Source organism: Poecilia formosa, unplaced genomic scaffold, assembly GCF_000485575.1.
Source record: "Poecilia formosa unplaced genomic scaffold, Poecilia_formosa-5.1.2 Scaffold770, whole genome shotgun sequence".
Lineage (NCBI taxonomy): Eukaryota > Metazoa > Chordata > Actinopteri > Cyprinodontiformes > Poeciliidae > Poecilia > Poecilia formosa.
In genome coordinates this window covers 97,349-102,987 of record NW_006800709.1, presented here as the reverse complement: position 1 = coordinate 102,987, position 5,639 = coordinate 97,349, and the positions used below count along the sequence as shown (strand labels likewise).

Sequence of the window (5,639 nt, the reverse complement as noted above, 5' to 3'; positions counted from 1 at the left end):
ATTTTTCAATCTGACTGCGTTCGGGATTGTGTTATGTGTTACAGAACTGGACTTGGTGAGTTAAAAAGTGTATTTTATTTTCTGAGAACGTATTTGTAAAGTACTTTATTTCGTTGAAACAGAAAGGTAAAGTGGTGCATTTATGTAATTTTATGTTCAAAAACTGTGGAAGTAATGGATGAGCTGAGGTGGGTGAAAGCATGTTCCCCCCACCCACACACGATGTTCAACCGCCAAATCTGCGAGTATACTACTCTATTCAGTACCAAGCAGAGTTAAATGAACTTTTGTTATGCTTTGTTGGTTATTAAACCAGGCCTTTTTGAGGTTCTGCTGGAAATTGGACCGGGAAATTCCGAGTCGATTGCTGAGTTGGATTCCGCTAGTGAGAAACAAACCCAGGAGCCCTGTAACCGTCTAGCAGGAGCTACGCCCTCTGCTGGATACTGCAAATCATCCAAACTGGTATGACCTGTCCATGTTTCCTGCTGAAATAGCAGTGGATTCAGAGAAACGGGATTAACCCTTCAGGATCATCAGAGAGAAAAGACATTGATTTGAAGCACAAGTTATTCGGTCTTTTGCTGGATTGTGTCGTGTTTTATTGGTGTTTTCCTTTGAACCACATTCAATGTCTGTTGTTACAGTGTGTGGAATGTGAAATTGTTGGACTTAAAATATAAATAAGAAATGGTTAAACAGGAAATTAAAAAATTTGAACTTCTTAAAAGAACACTAAACTAAAATAGATTTAAAAGATTAAAACAAACTGTAAATTAAATAGATTAACAGCATCACTTGAACTTAAATAGAACTATAACCTAGGTTTAAATAAATAGTATCCTTTAATACCTAACGATATGGTTAAATTTCAAAAAAGGGATTATATAAAATAAAATACTTGGAAAGAAACAGGGAAACTATTTTGTATTGAATTTGTGTCATTGTATGTAAACTGTTTGTATAATTATTTTCTTTTCTACAAAAATAATAAGCCGGCAGTTTAAACTTATTTCCTGGTCTGTGGTCATTGATACACTTGCACTTCTCCCTACTTCTGTAGCTGAACCTAGCACTGGTCCTGTTCTGAGTCTAGCACTGTAATCCCATAGTGAGTGTTACACTAGCATATGCAAAGGCACTTCAGCAGACCCACGTGGATTCTCAGTCATTGGATGAAAAACAATGACATCACAGTTCATCATTGACATGTGATTGGTTGGTTGATGTGTGCCCATTGGACAGCTCTTATGACTTTATAAATAAACCCCACCCCAATCATTAATATTTTTAATGCTGTATTTTAAAAAAATCTATATAAAAATAAATGCTGTATTGTATAAGCATTTGATATTGCTTATATGCAACATGTTCATATATGAGGAACATAAAAGAGACAGAAGGTTTTGTTTTCTTTATTTCATTTTATTTTTTTACTGTTTGCACACAAAATAAGACATAAATGCTTGTCCATTTCTGGACCATCTGGCAGTGTTTTTTTGTCCAAACATGATCAAACATTATGCTGCGTTCAGGACAGGCCCAACATCTCTCCTGTAGCATAGACCTTACATCTCTTCCTGTCTTGTAGACCTAACGTCTCTTCCTGTAATGTAGTCCTGATGAGCTCCTGGTTGGAGGAACTTGGGGTCCATTCTGACACCGCCTCATAGCTGCCATCCTCCCAGAATGCCACCTCCTCTGCTACCAGTACTCTCTGCCTTCCTCCATCAGCTGTTAATACAGAACAGACAATCATTATGAGCTACAGGCATCTTTTAGTCATTATGAAACTACAGTGAAATTGTTTGCCAACTTCCAGCTTAGTATGCACACATAAGACATTAAAACAAACAAACAAAAAAAAACACATTAATACATTCTTACAAAAAATAAAAACTTTAATGAAAAAGAGAAAACACTTGGAAACAATTGGAAGAAAAAATAATTAAAAGCAGTTGGTAATAAATAGTAAAACATAGTTCAACAAACTCTGAGGCAGATAATTTGCTTTGATGGATTTTAATAAATCACAGTGCTTTAATCATTCAAGGAATTGTGACATCTCTAGATTAGTAATAAATCTTACCTGCTTCTTTATTTCGCTACATCCAGATGACTGGCAGTAGATCCTGGATGCAGCTGGAAAACATTTTTGTGCATTGTCAATACACAGCATAATTACATTATGTATATAAACAATATTGAAGCATAAAATATCATCAACATTCTAAAATAGTAGATACTCGCACACAGTTGCATCTCTGTCCTCATCACGGACATCAGGACGTTCCTGAAGATTCTGATTGACACAAATGTGACTCCCTTTCTGTGGAGTCTGTGGAAATAAATGTAAAATTTAAAAAAATATTGTAGCAAATATATCGCTTTCTCAAAAATACACAAGTAAATTAGTTAAAATTATTCTCAACCAACCATTATAGAGTCGGGAATCAACGCAGTGATACTAGGTACCGGCAACCAATTTTTTTCTTTATATTTTTTGTACTCTGAATTCATTTTTCTATTAAGTGCATTACCAGAAAAGAGCATAAAAAAATTCAGCCCATTATCTCTAATGGTTTCCGAGATTTTGGGGGGTAGGTGTACCTTGCCACAAACCCACCTTTGAGTAGAAAAAGATGGGGTTTTTGAAAGCCGATTACTTAAAAAATAAATAAATTTGACACTTATTTGTAATGACATCCTTTAAATATAAATAAATCATATTGAAAAACATGAATATGTACAGTATAAATAGTTTACTTTTAAAATTCAGGTTCTTTAAAATTTGTAATTTAAAAAAACAAAAACAAATTTCAATATTTATCCTGACAGCAGAGATGGCATGTTTGGGATACTATATTAAAAAATATATGTTGAAACCAAGCCCCAAAAACTATTTTGCCCGTCCTGCTATGTGGTCTTAACAGGCTCAATTTTTTGTAGGGGTCTGGGACTGTTCAATAAAGATTTATTAGGCCGCAAAACTGCTTCCAAAGCTAATTTGACCGATGGAAAAAATTTCAAAAATTGACAAAATTAAGTATTTATTGACCACTCCCCAAACTTGTATTTTTCCATCAGATTTCAATAAAACTTCTCTGCTACAGATAAATTAGGCTGCTGAATAACATAAAGGCATCCGTTTTTGGCCATCTTTAATAGTTTCCTTGATATTGCTGGTAGGAAATAGGGATTTTTTGTTTGTTTTTAAAAAAATCTAATTTTAGAGAATGTTTGACTTGCACCAAAATGTTTATTTTTTAATCCATTTCATTGAAACTTCCTTCGTAGATGTGAATTAGGCTGCAGCATCATATAAAAACATTTATTTATGGCTACCTTTAGTAGATTTTTCTATATTATTGGCAGAAAATAGATTGTTTTTTTTTATTTCTTTCTTTATGGAAAATTCTCTACTATCGACCATCTGAAAAGTGCCAAAGAAAGTACAATTTATTATAAAAAAGTGTCTAGAATGTATCATTTTAGTATAGATACAGTCACTTCATCATGCCGCCACCCACATAATGATGCCCTGGGCGGTTGCCCATGCCTCCCATATCAGAAACCGCCACTGAGCACGTCTGCTAACGTGAAGCGTCATGTCCTTGTTGCACAAATCGCACAAAATCAGGACAAACCTAAACCACACAAATACAGATCATCATACATAATTCCCGTGGCCCATAAAAACAGCGGCTCTAATCCGCTTTTTTATTATTATTAAATAATGACAAAGCATACCTGTGGAAGAGGGGAAGGAAGAAGAGGATGAATAACCCTACGATCAGGTGAGGAGGGGAAGGGACCATGTTTGCTTAATTTCTCCTCTTTTATAAAAGTTTCGACTAGCTTTAACTTTAGATTTAACTCCTCCCACAATCTTTGTGCGGGGCTGCGGCAGGTCGCGTTAGAATGCGGTGGAGCTCGGCATAGCGCGGTAAATGTCATGATCAGCCAGCCGGGCGGTCCGTCCGCTTTTCAGTTTGCAAAATCACAAAAAAAATTGTTAAAACAGGTCCCCGCTAAACCGTGCACACGGTAAAAAGCTCAGGAGGGGTTCACTCGATCCGCTCTTAGAACTACCGGATGCTTAAAACTCCGGTTATTCGTTTTTAGCTAGCTTCACCACGTAGCCACATTTAGCTTACAGAAAGAGCGAAAGCTGGAAGGGACGCCTCGGGGGAGGTCCGTTCGTGTGTTGATATGCGTGGGGCGTCACGCACATTGATTCTGCAAGTGTGGTTCCAGTATTATATTAAAGCTAACAAATTAACCTTTATTTTTATACCCATTTTGTCGGGTTTATTTTTTATAATTCGTTCGCTATTTGACAAAGTTTTGATACTTTTATGATTTACAAAAAAACTAAAAAAAATAACCCTTGACAAACCGGGTATGTATAGAAAGCCTATAGTTTAAGGATTAATATGATATCACTGTTGGCTCATTTGGTCATGTGTTCGTGACGCCCGAACCGATTTTCTTGGATAATGTTTCAGCGCCTTTCAGGAGGGGGGTTCGAATTAGCATAAATAATGCAGCTTTTCAAAAAACTTATGAAAATTACTGGAAAATTTAAAGTGTTTTATTTACTTAAACATACATAAAACTGGTATCGTTTGAAAGGAAAATCAATTAACTTTAACACAGCAGTGTTGCTTTTGGAAAAGAAATATTCTCAAAATAACTTTTGATGGTGGGAAGTTAGGGCATTTTCTGTGATCAGCATGCGTTCTCTCCCATTCCTGAGTGGAAAGAGCATCGCTGCCGGTACCTAATAATACATACATGGCTCCGTCCTGATATCCGTACTCCGTCCGCCATTTTGTAGATCTCTACTGCTTTCCACACTCTGCCTTGCTATACTGCGTTATAACAAAATAATTAAAATAACGGTTAGATCAGTTTTCCTTACAAATATGCGAGTGTTCACTATTGACTAAATGTGAAATCATAACTTACTGAATTTCTCTTCGTCCTGGTGGACTCCGTAAGAGCGCCTCGGCACCGTGGTCTGAGGCCTGGCTGTGGAGGCTTGGCCATTTTTCAGGTCTGAAAAAATAAAAGAAGATGCGAGTAGTTTTAAGAGTTCAGAACATCACATGTAATAAAAAATACAATACGAAATATCTCCCTACACTTGTTTTGGCATATGAAAACGACAGACCGCTTTCTGTAAGAAACAAACAAAGCAACTCGCCTTGCTGCACGTGCTCGCTATTCATAAAAGCTTTCTTACCGTGAGTTCGGCCTGTTGGACCGCCGCGGTGTCATCTGTTGTTTTCCGCCGAAACATTGATTAATATCAAAACGATACTGAAAAGGTAACTCCGTGAAATAGTACTTTTTCCACTATTTCACACAACGCACAGGCATTTTCGTTCATGTTGGGTCTCGCAGTAGCACCCGTTAGCGTGGGTGCAAATCTTCCTCTGGAGTTTAATGGCGGCTGCTTGACCGACTAAGAAAGCGCATTACTGCCACCAACTGGACTGAAGTGTTAAATGAAAGTTGACAGAAAAAAAATACATTCTAAAAGTTATTTTTTCAAAAGTTACGTGACAGTATATTTTATTTTTATTATAATTAATTGCTAAAATGTTTTTAAATGTATAGATGTTTATTTACTC

The 5,639-nt window shown here is 36.4% G+C and overlaps 1 long non-coding RNA gene across 3 annotated transcripts; it reads right to left on the bottom strand.

The window, feature by feature from the left end:
• Positions 1 to 1,424: 1,424 nt before the first annotated feature.
• LOC107832899 (uncharacterized) lies at positions 1,425 to 5,325 on the bottom strand. Of its 3 annotated transcripts, XR_001660618.1 has the most exons (6): positions 5,249 to 5,325; positions 4,972 to 5,061; positions 4,794 to 4,874; positions 3,589 to 3,593; positions 2,253 to 2,338; positions 1,425 to 1,734 (listed from the first exon to the last, which is right to left on the bottom strand). It is a non-coding gene; the product is annotated as an uncharacterized LOC107832899 (long non-coding RNA). The 3 variants fall into 3 exon arrangements; XR_001660616.1 differs by lacking the exon at positions 5,249 to 5,325 and having other exon boundaries at positions 4,972 to 5,242; XR_001660617.1 differs by lacking the exons at positions 1,425 to 1,734; positions 5,249 to 5,325 and adding an exon at positions 2,106 to 2,142 and having other exon boundaries at positions 4,972 to 5,242.
• Positions 5,326 to 5,639: the final 314 nt, after the last annotated feature.